This window comes from Pongo abelii, chromosome 17 (assembly GCF_028885655.2).
Source record: "Pongo abelii isolate AG06213 chromosome 17, NHGRI_mPonAbe1-v2.0_pri, whole genome shotgun sequence".
Taxonomy (NCBI): domain Eukaryota; kingdom Metazoa; phylum Chordata; class Mammalia; order Primates; family Hominidae; genus Pongo; species Pongo abelii.
The window spans coordinates 57,418,616-57,439,574 of NC_072002.2; the positions used below are offsets into that span (position 1 = coordinate 57,418,616).

Here is a 20,959-nt window from a genome sequence, read left to right on the forward strand (position 1 = left end):
AGGGTGCTCAGTAATTTTCAAGTGTTTAGTGTGATCCTCAGATCAAAAAGTTTGAGTGCCGCTGATCTAAGGTAAAAGTTCACCCTTCCAAATAAAAAAAAGCTATAATTATTCACACATCAATTAATAAGTATTTCAAAAGCCTATAATCAAAGATGACACAATTTGAAAACATACTTGGACAAGTTGTCTATATGACTCCAGATCATTTCTTTTTTCTCATTTCCTTTTATTTTTCTACTGTTTCTCCTTTCTCAATGTCATATATTCATGGCTATTGTGCTTATATGTCTCCCTTTTTTCTTATAATCTTTCACTTTTTCACTCATTTTGTCCCTCTTGCCATATCCAACTATTTCTCTCAACACTCTTTCTTCCTTTCTAGAACTTGCTGTCATTTTTGGTTTTTCCACTTCACCACTATCTTACCTGTGCATATCAAATTATAGAATTGAAAATTAATGTTGTGCTTAATCAATAAAGTTTCAGTAAATTTCTGCCAAATCACTCCCTCTACTCTCATCCCAAGACAGCTAATATTACAATTTTGGTGACTAAAAACCAAAACAACACCAAAAATAAATTTATAAGTTGTACTTAAATGTAATGCTTGCATTTTTCTCTTGATACACTCTTCAATATTCTTAGGAAAATATAATGAGAAAATAAAGTTAAAATAAAATTATTATGTTTATAAACTAACATATGAGGAGTCTACAAATGAGAAGAGTAAGCAAAGTGTGAAGAAAAAGGAAGAAGTTTCTTTGAAAAGGTTTGAAGCCAGGGACTCAGAGAGATGGAACATGCCAGGGAGCCATGCAATGGAGCATGGTTAGAAAATTTGGGACAATTTAATGATAGATGTCAAATTTAAAGTTTTGCTTGCTTTGTGTTGAAATTATACTCCTTTGTTTCTCCTCCTTAATAAATTATATGACACAATAATATGAGGGGAGTTCTACTGTTTAAACCCATCATGGAGTGGAGGCTGACTGGTCAAAGAGGAGGGCAGCCTTGGAAGCTGAGAGCAAAAGTTGAAGTACATGAGGCCAATGAAATGGCTGCAGATGTGGGCTGACTCAGGGATAACCCATAGGGATCTGCGATCTATCAAATTTGGAATCACTAAAGGTACAAAGAAGGTATACTGTCACAATGTGTGTTATGCTGGGACTTGAACAGTTCCATAGAGACATTTTCTGACTTTTAAGCCAGTTCCTTCAACAACCATTTTATTATATGGTTGTATTATATGGGTTCACTAACTTCAAAGCTAACTGATGTCAGGCTCCTGTTTCTTTTATATATCTATAACAATAATATTAGTGTTAAACATGACATTAAGTGTAGCATGTATTCATTAAAAATTGGTGACTGGTTCACTGCTGATATAGATAAATGCATCAAATATTTTGAAACCAATAATTCAAAGAGTTAGGTATTTAGGTTGGGAGATTACACGAAACTGTCAGTCTGGGAAAATGGTTAAGGAAACAAGTGCTAGAAGCTTAAGACATTTCCTGGATATTTACACATTATGTGGCTTTAGGAGAGTTATTAAGTAATTAGTCCTGTTTCATAGTTGCCTCAGCTATAATGTAGGATTAATAATAATACCCACTATGGGGTTGTTATGAAAAGTAAGTGAAACAATATATGTAAAGAACTTAAACTAGTGACCAGACAATCGTAAGTTCTTGATAAACATTTACTGAGATTTACTTTTAAACCATTTGATTTGGAATGATTCAAATGATTTGTCTTTTTCAATGTTTCATCATGGTCTCGGGGTCTATCTAGCTAAAATATGATGTTTTTTATAAAACCACAGCTCACATATGTTCATATGATGTTGTCCCATCTGTTTGAAATATTACATTTCAATCAACTGGTGTTTCACTTTAATGAATACACCTTGTTTGATGTTCCTTATATTATGGGAATGCCAGTTGTTCATTTTTCTGTTGTTCAATTAATGAATTAGTAGAGAAGAGAATGTAACCAACAATCTGGTTTCTAAAATTGTTTCAACCACACGTTAGACTGAATTGAAAAATAGTTTGTCTAGAGTAGTCACTCCATTTATTACTTGGTTAGGGTTGTTTTCTGTTGTTAGCTCTTCTTAATACACAAATTGTAGCATCACTAGCATGGCACTCCAACTCTCTGGAGGAAAAGTTAAGTGAATTATGGAGAGAAAACTGGCAAACCAGCGCTGACGGACGTGATGATAGTGAATCTTGGCTTGTGAAATTCCAAAGACAGTGTGTAGTTCCCTTTCATAAACAATGACACAATAAGAACTACTGGGAAGTTGTCCAGGGTTTGATAGAAAGATCATTGAGCAACAGTGTCAGCAGAGCTAAATTCTCATAACATCAAATGCTGGTTCATTAAATTAATTCAGACAAGTCACAATGACAGCTCCAGCTCGATTTCTTTAGCTCTAAATCGCAAGCACTGTACTAGATATGTTCTTTTTATTTCCTGTACATTTAATCAACAAACAACTGCACTACAGCTAGGTCCTCTGTTAAGTTTTAGGGACACAGAAGTAAAAGGGGTAAATTCTATCTTCAAGGGACTCACAGCAGAACGAAGGATAAAAATTAAAAAGATAATTACATCATTGTGCACTAAATGTTATGATAGTTAATCGCAGGTTCTAATTTAGGCAAAGAAGAGGGAATGCACTCCAACCTTGGGGAGAATTAATTATTTCTCTGAGAAGGCAGGGCATCCTGAATCTTGAATAGTGAATATGTATTAATAGTTAATGGTGCACATGGGTAAGCAATAGAGGAAACTTACAGGCAAAGGAAATAGCATGTGCCGAAGTTCCAAAGGCTCAGGCAACAAGCGGTATTCAGGCATTTCTGCTAATTCAGTATAGATGAAGCTCAGAGTGGATGTAAGGTGTACAGCTTGCAGATGGAGGCTGGAGAGAAAATCTAAAGTCGTATCACCAAGGGCCCATTGTGTCATTAAACATTTTAAACTTTCTTCTGAAAGCAATGGGTAATTGAGAAAGGATTTTTCTTTTTTTTTTTTTTTTCTTGAACGAGACATACTCAGAATTGCTTTTTATTTGTTTGTCTGAGACAGGATCTTGCTCTGTCTCCCAGGATGGAGTACAGTGGCACAATTATGGCTCACTGCAGGCTTGAATTCCCTAAGTTAAGTGATTCTCCCACCTCAGCCTCTCTAGTAGCTGAGACTGCAAGTGTGCACCACCAGGACAGGCTAATTTTTTATTTTTTGGTGTGTAAAGACAGTATCTTACTATGTTGTCCTGGCTGGTCTCAGACTCCTGGGCTCAAGTGATCCTACTGCCTTGGCCTCCCAAAGCACTAGGATTATAGGTGTAAGCAACCTTGCCCAGCAGAATTGATTTTTGAAAATAAAATCTACCAGCAAAAATGAAGGAACAGATATAAATAGACATTTCTGGGAGCAGGAATACCTGTTAAGAATCAGCTGTGTGAAATCTGAATGAGAAAAGGTGAAGGCTGCACAGAAGACTCCAGCAGTAGAGGTAGTGTGGTGTTATGGTGTTTTGGTATATATTGGTTTGCGTCCGGGGTTCCTGGTTCATAACTCCATACTAATGCTTGTTTTAGTCGTTTGTTACAATGTTGGATGTATTGGGCCTCAGGGGCAGCCCTCAGGAAGCAGAATCCCCTTCTGTCATCCATCTGCCCCAAAGCAGGACTCTATAGTCATTCCTGCCTTTCTGATTATGGGTTTTAAGATCCTCCCCAGAGAGGGTCCTGACCAATACCTGAGGGAAGCAATGATAACATTGTGAAGCTTCCATAAAAAACCCAAGAGGACAAGGTTTGAGGAGGTCAGGACAGCTGAACACATGGAAGTTCCTGGAGGACAGCACACCCAGGGAGAGCACTGAAGCTCCATGCCCCTTCCCCTATAATTTGCCCTATGTGTCTCTTCATTTGTATCCTTTTGAAACATTCTTTTCAATGAACTGGCAAACATAAGTAAGTGTCTCTCTGAGTTCTCTGAGCCACCCCAGCAAATTAATCCAACCTAAAAGGTGTTAGTGAGAACCCCAACGTGAAGCCAGTTGGTCAGAATTTCCAGAGCCTCGGACTTACAACTAGTGTCTAGTGTGGAGAGGGGAATATTGGGGGCTGGGACTCCAACCTGTAGGAGCTGACACTATCTCCAAGTAGATAGTGTCCCACCTGACTTAGAGGAGACCCAGTTCACTACTTGGTGTGTGAGAAAAAAACAAAACAAAACAAAACACATATTTGGCCACAGAAGTCTTTTGTGTTAATGATTGCTGTTGTGGTGGCATGAAAGTAGAGAAAAAATTCAGTTAAAAGGGAGAGATTTTTCCATTACAGATAGGAAGTTTTGTAATAGAATGAATAGATATTACAGAAGATAATTTGGAGGAATTGGAGACTGATCGAATAGATGAGGTATGGAAGATAGTTATTTTTTTCTGGGTGGATAGGATGGTGACCTTTTCTAATGGAACACAGGAATAGTAACAGGTTCAACAAGATAAAAAATTTCCATCCAGGAGAGGTTCACTTTTAGGTGCCGGTGGGCTTATAATGAAAGACATTCATAAATTGGACATGTGTGTCTAGAGATTGGGAGATGATCCCTCAAATCTTTTCATATACTATAACTTAAATTTATTTAAAAAATTAACTATGAAAAACTTTTTTAGTGTTAACTGCCTACTAGCCATTGGTCTAAATCTAAATAATTAAGTGAGTGAATATTAAGTACTTGCTATATGCATTGCTCTTGCTTTGAAGTAGCTCATTAACTCAGGAGGGATATAAGCCTTCTTGTCTAACTTACAAAATAGCAAACCAAAATGTCAAACAAAATGTTTAACTTTTAACCTTGTAACTTGTTATGGAGACCCCTCAATCACCTCTTCCCAGATAAAATTCCTACTTGTTCAAGCTAGAGGTTCTTTTGGACCCTTTTCCACTCCCTATCTCTCTTGTCTTCTTACCTGATTTTTTGATTATCACAAGCCTATACATATCCTGTATGACAGAGAGTCAGAGAAGATACCCAGGACTCTACCAAAGTTTTACAAGACGTGCCAGACAATAGCTTGCTGAACAACAACACTCCACTCTCATGAATGTACTTTAAGCTCTTACTCCTCTTGCTACCATTGTTCATCTATTCAACAGTGGCTAATAAATAACAACAACTTATTTTCCTTCTCACAATGTCAACCTTTAATTATGGAATTAACTTATATTATGTATATAACTTAAAAGGCTAAATAATGCAATTGATGTATGTGTAAAAGACCTGTACTTAAATCATTATAAAAATAATGGCTGCTCTGAGAAATTTAATTAGGATTGTGTAAAGAATAAAGAGCTGTTTATAGGAGTGATTTATTAATTGGGCTTATATGTTTCTATTATGTTATCCAAGGCAATTTGTAGGATGTAAAATATAATTTGAAAAGAAATGATGAATATTTCCTAACTCTATCTTTTTGAATACTTCATGGGCTTTATCATATAACCTCCCATATAAAACTCTCTCATTCCTATTACATATAGGATCAGTTCCAAACTCCCTAGTTTGAAACTCAGAAAATCTTCCTAATCTGTTAGCCTGAATTTGAACAAAAAAGTCCAGGGGCTGACTTATCAAACTGCTCCTTTCCACACGGTTGACATTGCCCCAGTCATGTCTCTTATCTACTCATCTCTTTCTTCTCTATTTAAACTCATAACATTTAGCTCAGTTTCCCTTTCCTAAGAACATACCTGATCCTCCCAGTCTTTAATGACATCTAATTACCTTAAGCACTAATTATCTGACTTCTCTCACACTCTAATAATATACATAGGTCTGTGACTTCAAGTAGCCTATCAAAGTAAGTATAGAGAAAGTGGCCAGGAGTGAGCAGGAGGTAACGGTTCTATCTTGCCCACCAGTAAAGGCACATTGCATATTTTTTTCAAGTCTTGGCGACACTTTTTGATAGATACTATTTCGTGTGGATAATTAAATGGGGCCCAGAGAGGTTTGAAAACTTGCCACAACCCTCTCAACTTTTAATGGGAAACACTATTTGAATTCAGTACTGCCTGGCATATGTTCTTCATCTTCTTACCTATGGCCACATTGTAGGGGTATAGGCTTTGAAGTCAGGGTACCAGGATTTAAATTGCAATGCTGCTCCTTGTTAGCTGTGTGGATTAGTTTAGGAAATGCTGTCTAAACTCTTTGTTAAGTAATTTACATACTTACTAGTGGTAGGTTTGTGAGCAAGAACCCTAGGCCCTGATACATAAGTTATGCTCATTTCATAAATAAGGAAATTGAAGCACAGGGAGTTTAGGAAACTTGTCCAGAGTCCTATAATAAGACACACAACTGGATTTCAATCCCAGGCAGTCAGCCCACACTCTGAAGTAGTATACTCATTACTATGATAGCTTCTATGGAAAGCTATCATAACCCCTTTAAGCAGCAATAGATTTCTTATGTATAAAATGGGTATAGGATTGTTTCGAGGATTAAATGGGATGATAAGGACAAATCAAGCATAATGACTGGCACATAAAGGAACTAGATAAATATTTTTTGTTATCTTCATCATTTTATTATGCTGTCTGGAGGGCTGGGGGGAAGGGACTCAATATTTTTACCCCACCTGAAAGTGATTCTGAGCATATTTAAATGTTCTACCTCGTATTCGTTGATTTGATTACGAAAATGTTAGGTGTTTTAAAAGATGGTGAAGAAAATAAAAGGCATTATCAAATATTGACAGATACATAGATTAGTAAAAAATTATATTTAAATCAGAGTAAATGATGGAGCATTGTTTTATGCTTTCATATGCAAAGTAGTTCCTTGCAGAAGAAATTTCCTCTTTAGATCTTATATCCATTTAACAGCAGAAACCAATAGTATAATCTACTGCAGAATCTGAACACTTGCTTTAATCGTATAATAGAGTCATACAAATGTATTTTGGACCCTATCACATCAGTTTCTATCATTACCTCCTTTACTCATAGCTAAATGCTCCCAAGGCAGAGTTCTTGGCGGGATTTGGACACATTGGAACTCTTTGACCACTTGCAATTCCCCACTGAGAGGGGAAATCAGCTCTTTGTTGAAAGTTAGCTTTGCTTTGTCCCCACCTCCAAATTTGAGCCAGCCTGTCTGTAAATGTATGTCTGTGACTGCAAGGATGTCAACGCTTGATTGTGCAGCTGGGTCAGTATCAATATCCTTTCTGATAAAAATGAAGGACCTGAAGGTAGACAGGATTATGATGGCCCCCAGCTGAGGACAGAAAGAATTTCAAGATGAGGTTAAAAGGTGTCTCTTTGAGGCAATTTATAAATGTGTTACTAATAAGATTAGGAAGAGTTCTGAATCTCACAAAGAAGACTAATCTTTAACTCCTAATAGCTAAATTGGACTGTGTCGCGTAACATGTTTAAATAAAAAAAGGACATAATAATGAAAGGTGGTCTATATGGACCCGAGAATATTAACTGAAGCATAATTACACACCAGAGGATTAATTCAGCAATGACTATGGGAGAGACAAATGATATCTGGAAAATAAGTATTTTAATAATTAGGAAGACAGACTTAGGTTACGCTGGGTAAAATTTTCCATAGCTCTTTTCAATTTCTTATATGCTGTTTCATGCCCTAAAACCCATCTGCTTCCCTAGTCTGTTTTCTTGGTACCTTGATAATAGAAAGATTTCCTGAAATAGCAGAAAATACGGTGATTCGCCAAAGAATAACTCACATTGTAAATTGGCCATTCTGCTCTTTAAATTGTTTAAATTTGATTAGAATGAATTAGTCTCACAGATTTTGTTACTCCCATGATGCATTCATAAAAGTTTGTTTGTGAACCTACAAAACCAAGAAGAAATCCTGACATGTAGAGGTGCCCTCATGGTGATATATGTGGTTTTCAATCTGCTGATTGTTTTCACCTACACTTGAGTTTGCAATTATAGCTGTGCATTGGATACACCTTGGTTACTGTTAAATGCATCAATTCATGGGTAACCCTTCAGGCTTGTGGAAGTAGCTAGGGCCTGATACACTGTTATTTAAAAAGCTTTTGAGCTGATCCTGTTGTTACATTTTCTATGCCTTCTGAAAATATGGCCATAGAATAAGGCCCTATTCATGAGAGAAGAGCAACCTGATAAATCAGTGATTGCTTGTCACTTATGTATATAAATAACAATCTCAAAAAATTGAGAACTACCCATATTCTTACGTAGAAAAGCTGTGTAAGCAGCATAATTCTCTCAGCTCTCCCCATGGGGTCTCCTCCAGAGACATGGCCTCTGGGAGAGCTTGATGGATGTCTGGTGATGAAAACAATGATGAAATGGCACTAAGACACTAAGATGGAAATTATGGTTGTGGGTGCTTGACAACTCTGTATCAAAAGCTGACTTAGAGGCAGATTAGTTAAGACAATCTCTCAACTTCAAGTATAATACCCCTAAATCAAAAGAGGGTGCCCATGATATCCTTCAAGTTATCCAGAAAAGAGTAAAAAATGATTAAATAAAATATATTCATCATTATCCACAAAAAGGCGGGTTCATACTGCATTTTTTGTAGCTCCTTTAGTAACTCCTGAACACAAAGACAAAAGGAATTCTTCACTGTGTTTGAATTTAGTACCAAGGATGGTACTGGAAGACTGGTTATGAGGTTTTTGGACATGTTGTTGGTCTAGGAGAAAAGGATGTGGATTCCAAGGAACATAAAACTTCAGAGGTATACCACGGGTCTAGTAGGCAAAGATGTGAGTGCAGAGGAGTAAGCTAAATGAGCCAGGGAAGACAGGTACCTTGGTGTTGGCAGGCAGAACTTTAAGGTTATGGGTTAGCAATAGCAACCTAAAAATTAGAATTTTGTAAAGGTGAATTCCACACCTAAGCCCTCAGTTTTTCTCTGAATTTTATTGGCTTCCATAGTGTGTGTGGATAATCTACATGAGAAGGTTTATGTACAGAGTCCAGTCCTATCTGCAAAAGTAAGAAATAAGTGAGGGCATATAAATAATATCCCTAGATCTGCTCATACTGGACAAGCAACATTTGTCTCTTATTATTGCACATGCAGAAGCCTAACCTTACCAGGAGATTTTTGCACAATACTATATTTAATATTTAATAATACAAGTTAGTATTTACACTTTAAAAAGTCACTGATAAAAACAAAGTCCAGGGTATTAAAGAATCACCAGTGCTCTCTGGAAAGCTAGGCCAACACTGTGAAACTCATCAGTACTACAGCACACTGAATCTAAAAAAACGATGAAAGTAATATTCCACCCAAGATTGTGCAGACACTGTCATCAAAACTAATAAACATTTATTGCAAAAGATTATTGGGAAGCTTCCCGGAGCTGTTTTCTCCTAGGGAAATATGAATTTACAGGAACTATGGTTTAAAGGAAATTCTATCACCCATCATATTTTAGGCTGAGAAATGACCAATAGGGGACAGTGTAAGTGGTGGCACTTATGAAACAGGAAGTGAGCACTTGACAGCCATTTTATTACACCTTGAACATATTGAAGAAATAAATCATAAAGGTCGTAAAGAATTTGGGCTTTTGAAATCTGGGCTTGGGAGCAAGAGCCAAAGTCTATGGAGACTACAGAGATGTATTCTAGGCACTGTACTCATTTGAGTTGCTCCAGGCATTAGTAAGGTCCTGACAGTCAAGCATTTCCTGGGCTTCACCAGGGAGGAATGAGCAGGACGATAGCTTTTGACTTAACAGAACTGCCATGATCTTTGAATTGACCTCAGCAAACAAAGCAAACTGCCTGCTTCTTTACTCTTGCCCCTGATACTTCAAATTTCCATAATAAACTTTGATTTAATTACAGTAATGGGATTTTTCTTTTCCCTGGTGTGAGTCCTGGAAAAAATAAAATTCCTTGTTCTTGTTCTGATGATAAAGGGTGCATAAGCAAGTCTAACCATTAGGCGGGCAGGGGGTGGGGGAGAAGTATATAAATGTAGGTTGCCAGTGGAGACTATTTGTAGATATAGTATATTGAGTTATGTATTTCTTTAGGCAGGAGGACTAGCTAACAGTATGAAATGCTTATTCATATTTGTTATATCCAAGTTTTCTTTTTCCATGCTTCTCTTGTCCTATAATATATTGTTCTAATCAGCAGACCTATTTTCTGCCCTCTTTGATAGCACAATCTTACTTATTGTTTGAGTTAAATCACAGAGGCCTGCAGCCCTTGGCTTTCTCAAAGTGAAGCACTATATATAAAATGAGTTACTGCAAATAAGACAAGGGCCAGTGCCATAAACCTGTCAACCTCATCTCCAGGATTTTCATTCCAAATAGCACTACATACTTTCTTAATATTACTTCGCTTTGAAAAAGGACAAGCTTCTATTAAAGTTAGGCATTTATGAATCTCATGTTTCAACACATTCCCAATAACACAAATGAACTAGGAATATTAAACATGGATCATTTTGAAAAGTTTTTTGGTAAGGATGTAGTGTATGTGCACGCACATGCATGCACATGCATTAAACTGGCATTCAATATTTAGTTACCATGAGAAGCAGGTGGCACTTAGTGTGGGTTTAAGGTTGGGGTATAGCACCTTATAGTTTTCCATACTCCACCCAGGAACATCAAATAATTATGGGGCAGCAGATATTAATATTTTCTCTAGCAATGGAGCTAAACTTCCAAGTGATTGGTAATTTTTTTTTTTTTTTTTTGTATATCATCTAAGGCAGAACCAGATGTAGCAAATGGCTTGGGCCAAGAAATTAAATGAGCTCAGAAGCCAACCATCCTTGGGAGGATTTTGATGTGTCTTGCCTGGGCAACGCATAATAGCATTTTGGACTTTCTGGATCTGTATGAGAAGAGGCACCATACAGTGAACAAACAAAGCAAACTAGAAATGTATCAGGAAGATTTTAATTTTGGCATAGCATCTGGTAAATGTATTATCTCTAAATTAAAGTAGTAATTAAACTAAGAATGAACTGAGTAGTAGTTTAGCAGCCAAGTAGTTTGCTGCCATGGTACATGGTTTAGAAGCACAAGCTTGGTTGTAACTTTGTTGATAGTAATGTTGACGTGTCCTTGTTTTTTGTATTTCAAATATCAAATAATTCAAATCACTTGACTGTACAGTGATACAAAAATTACCTTTGAATCTATGAAAGGATGATCAAGTAAGTGACTGGCATGAGAAGCCCAGGTGTGAATTACTATTCTTAGACATAAAGATTCTACATTATCTGCTACTCAAGGAATAATCCAGCTTTAGATTCACCCGGGAGCTTGCAAGAAATGCAGACACTAAAGACTCCATCCCAGACCTACTAAATTAGATTCTAATTGGAACAAGAGAATTCAAATGTACATTGAAGTTTGAGTGCACTTCTGTACTACACTCAGAAGATTTCATATGTCCTTGTGTGTGTATGTGAGTAGGCAGGACACATACACAAGAATCACTCATAAACATCACACTGTCATTGAAAATTCAAGTCTATAAAAAAATAACTGTTTCTCGTCAGGTGCAGTGTCTCATGCCTGTAATTCCTGCACTTTGGGAGGCCAAGGTGGGCAGCTTGCTTGAGCCCAGGAATTCGAGACCAGCCTGGGCAACATGGCAAAACCCTGTCTCTACAAAAAAATGCAAAAATTACCCAGGCATGGTGGTGTGCACCTGTAGTTTCAGCTACTCGGGAGGCTGAGGTGGGAGAATTACTTGAGCCTGGGAGGTCGAGACTGCAGTGAGTTGTAATTGCTCCACTGCACTCCAGCCTAAGGGTACAGAGTGAGACCCTGTCTCAAGAAAAAAAAATAGCTTATTTTTCAATACATTGAACCCTTGAGCCTATTACTAATATTGTTCCCTGTCTCCTGCTCCTCAGGAACCACTTGCCTCCAATCTTCAACATAGCTGCTCTTCCCTACTGGCCCCACACCAAAAACAAGCTTGCACAGGAGCTGTAGGCTTGAAGAATGTATGGAAATGAAATATGTAAATATGCTTCCTCTGTATTTTTTTCCAAAGAGGAATGACATGATCATCTTTTTAAGATAGTAGAAGTCATTGTTAGTATTTATTGAGGACATATAGTGTGCAAGTCTTTCTTGCAAGCGTTTTATATACATCATCTCATTTATCCCCAAAATGACACTATGACATGGGTATAATTATTTATCCGTTTTTTGGATGTCAACAGTGAGTTTCAGAAACTTCAAGTAATTACCTATGGACATAAGGCTATCATAAGGAAGAAGCAGACTTCATTCAAAACCACATGTTATTCTTGCTTTGGGTAGAGTATTCAAATTACAGGGATTTTACACTGGTCCAAGCTTAAGCGATATCAGGAGTTAATAGCAGTTATCATAGACAAGATATACATGAGAAATTGGACTAGCATAGCATAATTAGGTTAGAAACAGGACAGCAAACAGAATGAAGAGTTCACTGATCTCTCTGCCTATCTAAATTAATTCAATTTTTCATGTTGCATGCCAAAGTTCCAGCACTTATAACTGATGGACACTGATGAAATATCTCCTTTCGAACTTCAGTAAACATTTATTTGACTTAAATTACTTTGACCACTTACTAACTTGACTTGTTTTATTGTTCCATGAAATGTGAAATTTCTGCAGTTAAACTGTGACTTCCTTGTGGGGATGAGAATCATTCTTATACTTTCTTTGTATTTTATTTTACAGAAAAGGCAGCATATGTCCTGGCTTTAGCTTTTGTTTAACATGCTTATGGATCAATTAACTAGCAGGTTCTAGACAACTCTTGATTCTAAGGGATGTCCTAGAGTGGGTCCAGGATTTAGACATGTGCAACAAGTGGTAAGTAACCCCACCTCGGAGGCTAAGAAGGCCTCCTTGGAGAAGTTCCAGGAAGTTTATGTCAGGGACAATTAGGCTTAAAGCACAGTCTTTATTCTGTTTGTGAACTGAAGTTCATCCATGACAACACAGAGTATTAACTAAATAATTAACTTGAAAAGATCTGAGAGGTATTTTATAGAGAGCAGTAGAATTTTAGATCTAAAGCAAACTTTAGAGAGGATAGAATTCCAACTTCCTGAATCAGAAATCAGAGTTCATAGAGAATAAGAGAGTTATCCAATGTAGCCAAGCAACACTCAAAATAGAATCAAGGTCTCCTTATACCCTGTCCAGTATTACTCTGCCATATGATGCTATCTTCACAGCCAAGTACATTTGATGTTATGATTGAGTAATAAAACTTCCTCATTAGAAAGGAGTTTGAATGCCACTAATCTTGTAATGAAACACTTGATTCCAAGTTCCACAATACAGTCACAATGACACCAGAATAATCCAGCAGATAAAATTGCACTTACAGTTAAGAGCCCAAATGGTTAGCAATGGGATTGGGAGATGCTGTGAGAGAATTAGCTATGCCTTCATATTATTACAGAACATATTGGGTCTGGTGTCCATTACCAAGCTGGACGCCAGTGATGGGATCCAGCCAATGACGCCAATGATGTTAACTCCATTGAGGAAAGGATTAATTAACATTGAAACTTTCAAAATATGGACACATAAAAACAAATTGAAATGCACCCCAGTCATCCAAAGATCATTCAGAAAAAACAAATTAGTAGATGAACTAAAACACAGTGACTACAGATTTTCTCTGGTGTACATAGGAGAAAACAGATCTCGTGCCTTTTATACTGACAATCAAAATCGGCCCTTATTTGGCTCTGTTGCATGTAAAGTCAGGATTTTAGATCATTCCAACACGAGGAAAGCATCACTGTTATCCCTACAGCTTATAATGAGTACAGTAGAGAGCAGATGCCCAGTATTTTTTTCAATCCTTTTAATAGCAACTAAATAATTGAGCATGGCATACCCATAGCAAGTGTTTTCATGCACTCATTTATTGTATTATAACAATCCCTGTGACCAAGATATTATAATATCTACATTATATATAAAGAAACTGAGGCTCATATATACTGTAAGGTAAGTAGTACAGTGTAACATAACTGATAAATGATCAAGACAGAATTTGATTTCAAGTTTGTCAGATTCTAAAACCAGTCCCCTCAACCATTTTATGATGGTTTATTTATTGGCTCTCTAAGACATTTCAGGTTTCTTTATTTTTTCTTAATATTGATTTTACAATTATTTTCACTAGACTAATATATAATAGTAATCCATAAAATAGTCTACCATTTCTCAGTATTTTCTAAAACTTTTTTTGATTCATACATATTAACTTATTCACAGAACGCTCAGGGCCCTGTTATCCCTTGTAGAAAAATAATAAGCAACGGATATCAGAATCTTTTTCAGGGTTGGGTATGCTACAGGTGATAGCAAGAGGAGACAGACAAATTCCTAGGCAGACAGTGACAGGTCCCCTGTGAAACCTGACCTTCAAGCCAAGAATAGTCTAAAGCCTAAAAACTGAACTGCCAGTTCCGGATAGAGTCCATGACCTAAGGCGGAACTTTCATCTCTGTCTCACCCACTCTTTCTCGATTGGTTCCTTCTGAATGATGCCTTTTAACCAATCGAACAGTGCTTTATCCAAGACCGTCCATAGACCAATCAGCAAGTAGTCCCCCATTCTAAGCTCATAAAAACCCCCCACTCAGCCTCACAGAAGGCAACCCACTTTCAGGTTCCCTCTCCCTGCTGAGAGCTAGCTTTCTGTTGCTCTACAAACTTCTACTCTGCCTTACTCTACAGCGTCTGAGTACCTTATTCCTCTTTGTTTCAGAACAGGAACCTGGAACTCGCTAAACTGAGGGAGTGAAAAAGATGTAATGCTCCTGCCCACTGAGCTGCAGGCAGTGGGAGTGAAAGAGCCATCATTCTCCCTCCCACTCACCAACCAATGGGAGAGAAGAAGCTGCTGGTGACCACTCCCTCTAGCCCACCAGAAACAGGAGAGAAGCAGCCACGGGACGCCACTCTCTCCCGCTTGCTGAGCTACGGAAGTGAAGAAGCGAAGCTCCTGGCACTACTTTCCCTGGCTCACTGAATTAAGGGAGCAAAAAAGCCGCAACATAGGGAGGTTTACGTGTATTTAATATTTTATATGAGCCACTATGCAGATATTCAGGACATGGTTGGATGAAAAAAAAATAGGGCATTTTGCTGTGTGAAGTATTACGACAACCCTCACGATTTCCTAAAAAAATTGAGAGAGTAAATGTCTACACTTTACTTCAAGACAAAAAAGAGGTAATTCCTTAAGATGGGCAGTTGTGACCCAGTTACAAATAAAAACATCACAGTTCCTCCTCCTCTATACATTCTACATATTCCCATACACTACAGCCTGTAATCCATTATTCTTAGTGGCTGAAAAGATTTTGATGAGATTTATTTTTTATAGCTTAGAATATATGAATTATGAATCTTAATGTTCTAGTCAAGATAAACATTGGATAATAGTATTAAATATGAATTCTCAAATTACATGCATAGCTTCAGAGACTTTGATAAGCTACCCTTTGTCCTCAGGAGAACCACTAAATTGGTGAGCTCCACAAGACCAAGATCAGTAGTTTAAATAGCCTCTCTATCAGTCTGGAGTATCTAGAACAGAACTGGGAAAAGTTAATATACTTTTGATAAATATGAATCTTATTTGACAGGATAAAATGACCACATGTTTAAGTATGGGCAAGTGATATAATATCAACTGGGCACATAATAAGAAAAAAGTAATTCTGATATGCAAATGGTGATTCAGAGTGACATATAAAGCATTAATTAGATAAAGGCATTCTAACAGAAATATGATATGGAAAACATAGAGGGTATGTGGCTATCAATACAACTGGACTTTATTAATAAGAATTAGAAAATTGTGGTTATATTTTGAAAAGGAAAGGCTAGGGACATACCAAAGTGATGGACATGGCAAAGAGATGGTATGGTAGTTATATATTTTCCTTGAGGGTTATAACCAGAGAAAGAAGTTCACAACAGAACAGATTTAAATCAAACTATACAGATTAAATTACGGCTGGACTCATGCCTTTCTTTAAAAAGTTGTTCAGTAAATATGAGTAGATTTGAGTAAAAAAGAGATAATACATCTTATAAATTTCAATATGGAATCATTATATTGTCAATTTATCTTGGAGAAGGGGTGGTTTAAAACAAGATTTACCATACTTGTGTCAGGAATTTTTCTCACAGCCAACCATCAAAAGCACAGGGTTCTATGCCCATAGCCTGGTGTGTTGACCAATATTGACTAACTTACTTGGCTCCATTGGTGACCTTTGGGGCTAAATGAGTAGCCAATTTCTGGTTTATATGCAGGAATATAAACCCAATAACTTTCCATTTGTGTAAGAACTTATTTTGGGACATTGATAACCCTTAGGCATTAACAATTTTAACAAAAGTCATTTATTTTACTCCCCTTTTGAAATTAATTTTATGTTTATTGGACAAGATTTATGGATTCTTCTTTAGTAATATGTTCCAATCAGAAATCCAGTGAAATGCCTTTAAACTTCAATTTTGAGTCATAAGTTATTTTCTTTTATTTAGGGTACAGCTTTTTCTGGAAATCTTAAATACATAAAATACAGTTCTTATGTGACAGCTTAGAAGATTCACAAAAATGAGAACTAAAATATTTTTCTCAAAATCAAGGATTGCATACTTCTTTCATTTGTTACTAAGCAGATAACCAGGCATGTTATGTCAGTAAGTCAAAAGTGGGCTGTGGGAATGATTATGGAAATGTCTATTAGGTACCACCAAGAGCTGGGAGGTCATAGGGAGGAGTAAGACCTCATCCAGATGACAACTCCTCATTACAGAATTCCAGTGTCTTAAAATGAAAGACATGTTAAAACTTCAATCACTGGTTTTACAGATGAAAAATTTATGTCCAGAGATGGTAAAGGATTTGATTAGGGACTAAGAAGCTCAGCAGTGGCAATACCAGAAGCAGAAACAAGATTTCATGGCTTCCTTAACATTTATTCAATAAAGTCTGTAAAGTAATAGATGGATGCCCTCATAAGGTGATCACAAATTTCAGAACAGAAAGAAGTAGAATTCAATCTTGGATTTGTTGAAGGGAAGTGAATTTAAGGTAGGAAAAATGCTAGCATCTTCCTTACTACAGAAATCTCAACTCACCAGAAAGTTATATACCAGAATATATAATACACTAATAAAAACATTTGTTAAGCATTGGCTTCAAGTTAGAGTAATGCATAGCCTTTTCAGAAGAGAGTTAAGTGCATTTATTATTGGTGAAAATAGCTTATTCCCCTGACTGCAGTAGCTCTAAATAATGCACATTTTGGAAGTGACAAATTTCTTTTTACATCCTATTACTAAGCAATATACATTTCACTCAGGATAACACAAGAATTAAATAAACAGATGCAATTTCAGACAGAATAAAGTACTTAGGATCAGTAGATGGCAGACAGGTCCTCACAAAACTTTGAAAGAACACTAGAGCAATATGATTTCTTGAGCAATTTTTCTTCTGGCTTCATGTGATGTGTTTTAATACAAATACCCTTAACAATGAAGTTCTGAAAGAACAACGGTCCCTATAAGGACACTTTTCAAAATAAATCACAATTAGAGCATCAAATTCTCATTCTCAATAAGGTGACTGGCCAGACGTCAATTTACCTAAAAATTTAACCAAAAATTTTATATTCTGTATTCCTCACAATAACTATTTATTTATGTTTATTATTTATTTATTATTTATTTATGAGAGAGAGTCTTCTGTCACCCAGGCTAAAGTGCAGTGGCACAATCTCAGCTCACTGCAACCTCCACCTCCTGGGTTCAAGCAATTCTCCTGCCTCAGCCTCTCCAGTAGCTGGGATTACAGGTTTGCATCACCATGCCTGGCTAATTTTTCAATTTTTTTAGTAGAGACGGGGTTTCAGCATGTTGGCCAGGCTGGTCTCAAACTCCTGAACTCATGATCTGCCCGCCTCAGCCTCCCAAAGTGCTGGGATTACAGGTGTGAGCCACCACTCCTAGCCCACAATAACAATTTAAATAGATATAGTTTAGTGAGATGTATCAGGTTTTACTGGATTTCCACATTATAAGCTCTGTTCGGCTTCACTTTCACTTTTTTGGGTTTTTTTTTTTTTTTTTTTTTTTTTAGAGACATGGTCTCAATCTGTTGCCCGGGTTGCAATTATAGCTCATTGTAGTCTAAAACTCCTGGGCTCAAGCAATCCTCCTACTTCAGCCTCCCTAGTAGCTGGAACTACAGGCCTGAACCACCAACATCGGCTATCATTTTCACTTTTTCTAAACATGCAGAGTAAATCACAAAATAGCAACTTATTTCATTTTAACTAGACTTTTTTTTCTGTTTTTGTTTTTATTTTTCTATGCTTTCCTTTGGTGGGCACTCATCAGTAGAACTTTCTGAATCACAGGGAACACATCTTCAACCATCTGTACATGCATAGGTACTTTAACAGTAATCAAAGTGTTTTATCTTCTTTATTCACTTGAATTAATACTATCTCATTTTCACCTTTCATTTTATAAAATGAAAGTGGTTAGACAGATATTCCTGCATGCTATTGAAAATTGTGTGGTAACAAAACTAAGACAAAGATCGTAGAGCCAGGTAACTCCCACTTATGTGATCATGGAAGGTTTTATAGAGAATATAACATTAGAGTGAAGACATGAACAATAAATGAAATTTAGAAAGGTAGAAGTGGTAGGTGGAAAACTTCAGATATATAAATAATGGCTTAATCCAAAGCATGTAGTTGGGATAGAAAAAAACACATGGTGAGGGTCTGTTTAGTGAGTAGCATTTATGTTAAGGCTATACAATTATATCCACAGTAATATTTAATTGTGCTTTAATTTTATGACAACAAATTTTAATTTATGGCATTATTTCTCAAATTTGAGACTTCATGGATTTCCAAAAATTATTTCAATGGTTTCACACCATAGATTCTACCTGATTAGAATCTATGAATTAAAATCTGGAATTTAAGCTAATTCTAGATTAAAAGTTGAGTGCTATCTATTTAATTAAACATTTGATGCATCATCATCATTATAAAAAATGTAAGCACATGCACTGAAACCAAGTGGTAAGTCTGGGTTACAAAGTGCCCATCCAGAATGATCTAGAACATGCTTACAATGATTTATGATTGGCTCTTTAATTCACAAAATTTACAAAAAAAATCCATAGAAAAATTGCATACTCTGATAGCAAGGGTCTGTAAACCACCGTTTAAGAAGCACTGTCTTATAGGCAATTGTACACCATTAAAATTTAAAAGCACAATCAAATTGATACTTACAGAATAAATATTCCAGAGGATTTCATCTTAAGAGACAATTGGGAACATTTGAAATAACATGTTCATTAAACTAGTCTATCAACTAGCATATAGATAAGGCCCTAGGTTTCACCTAGGTGATAGGTGCTAGAGAGACAAAGATAAACACATGGTTGTATCATAAAGAAACTCATGGTTTAGTTAGAAGAAAGTCCTCTAGACATGTAAGCATAGTAAAATGTGGAGATTCAACGGTAGAGAAATTGACAAGGAAGCGCAATTTAACCTAACTTGGAGGCCAGAGAAGACTGGTTAGGCATACAAACTGTATTTAAGCATGTGTTTGGACATGCGATTAGAAATGAGGTGGAGCTTTTAAAGAAGAAAGGACAGAATGGATCAATGTTCCTTTGATGTTCCTAAAGTGAACAATTGGAAGCAGGAGTTGCTTAGGAATAAGACTGAAAATGTAGACAGCAACTAGATCCCTGTGATTGTAGTAAATTGATGTTAAGGAGTTGATTTTGTCTTTAAGCAATAGTGAGTTCTAGGATCCTGGGAAGGAAGACATGACATAGTTGACTTGGCATTTCAGTAAGATAACTATAAGGAGAAGAATAGCAAAGAAGAAAGACAGAAGACTAGTGTAATATTATTCAAAGTAATGATAACTTTCTGGGATACAACATGAGTGATAGAGATGAATAACTGAAGGATAAAAATCATATTCAAAAGGTAAAACTAGTTAGTAGGACACCACACACACATAAGGAGTGACTAAAAGGAAAAAATTAAGCATCAGCTATTATATTTCCAGCTTATTGAGTATATAGCAATTGAAAACAAGAATGTTGACAAAAGGAGTCAAACTCTGTAAAATATTTGAAGAGATTATTCTGAGCCCACCATGAGTGACCATGCACATGACACAGCCCAAAATGAGTGACCATGTGCATGACATACCCCTTGGGAAACCTGAGAACATGTTCTCATGGTGGTCAGGGCACAGCCTAGTTTTATACATTTTTGGGAGACATGAGACATCAATCAAATACATGTAAGATATACATGGGTTCGGTGCAGAAAAGTGGAATAGCTCAAATCAGGGGCTTCTTGGTTATAAATAGATTTTAAAAGTTTTCTGATTGGCAATTAGTTGAAAGAGTTATTATCAATAGAAAGGAATGTCTGGGTCATGAATGGGGTTGTGGAGATCAAAGTTTTATCATGCAAATGAAGCCACCAGGTAGCAGGCTTCAGAGAGAATAGATTGTAAATGTTCCTTATCAGACTTAAGGTCTATGTTAATGTTAAATGCTGGTCAGCTGTTCCTGAATTCCAAAAGGGAGGAAGGCATAATGAGGTATGTCTGACCCCTCTTATTCTCATGACCTGAACCAATCTTTCAGGTTAACTTTGGGGTGCCCCTAGCTGAGAGGAGAGAGTTCATTCAGATGGCGGGAAAGGAGGAGGGCTTAGAATTTTATTTTTCCTATGCAAGACTATACTGAGAAGAGAAAATAATTAAGAAAATAAAATGATCAGTTTAGTTTTTGACATGTTGATT

The 20,959-nt window shown here is 36.6% G+C and overlaps 1 protein-coding gene across 2 annotated transcripts in view; it reads right to left on the bottom strand.

The window, feature by feature from the left end:
• The window catches only part of RIT2 (Ras like without CAAX 2), a 254,480-nt gene that overhangs the window by 185,487 nt on the left and 48,034 nt on the right, over positions 1 to 20,959 (bottom strand). Inside the window, exon 1 of one of the 2 annotated variants that reach the window (XM_063717002.1) lies at positions 14,821 to 15,006. The exons of the other annotated variant lie outside the window; for it this stretch is intronic. The gene's annotated coding sequence lies outside the window, so the exon portion shown is untranslated. Of the gene's footprint in view, positions 1 to 14,820; positions 15,007 to 20,959 lie in introns of those variants that run through there. 2 annotated transcript variants of the gene reach the window in all.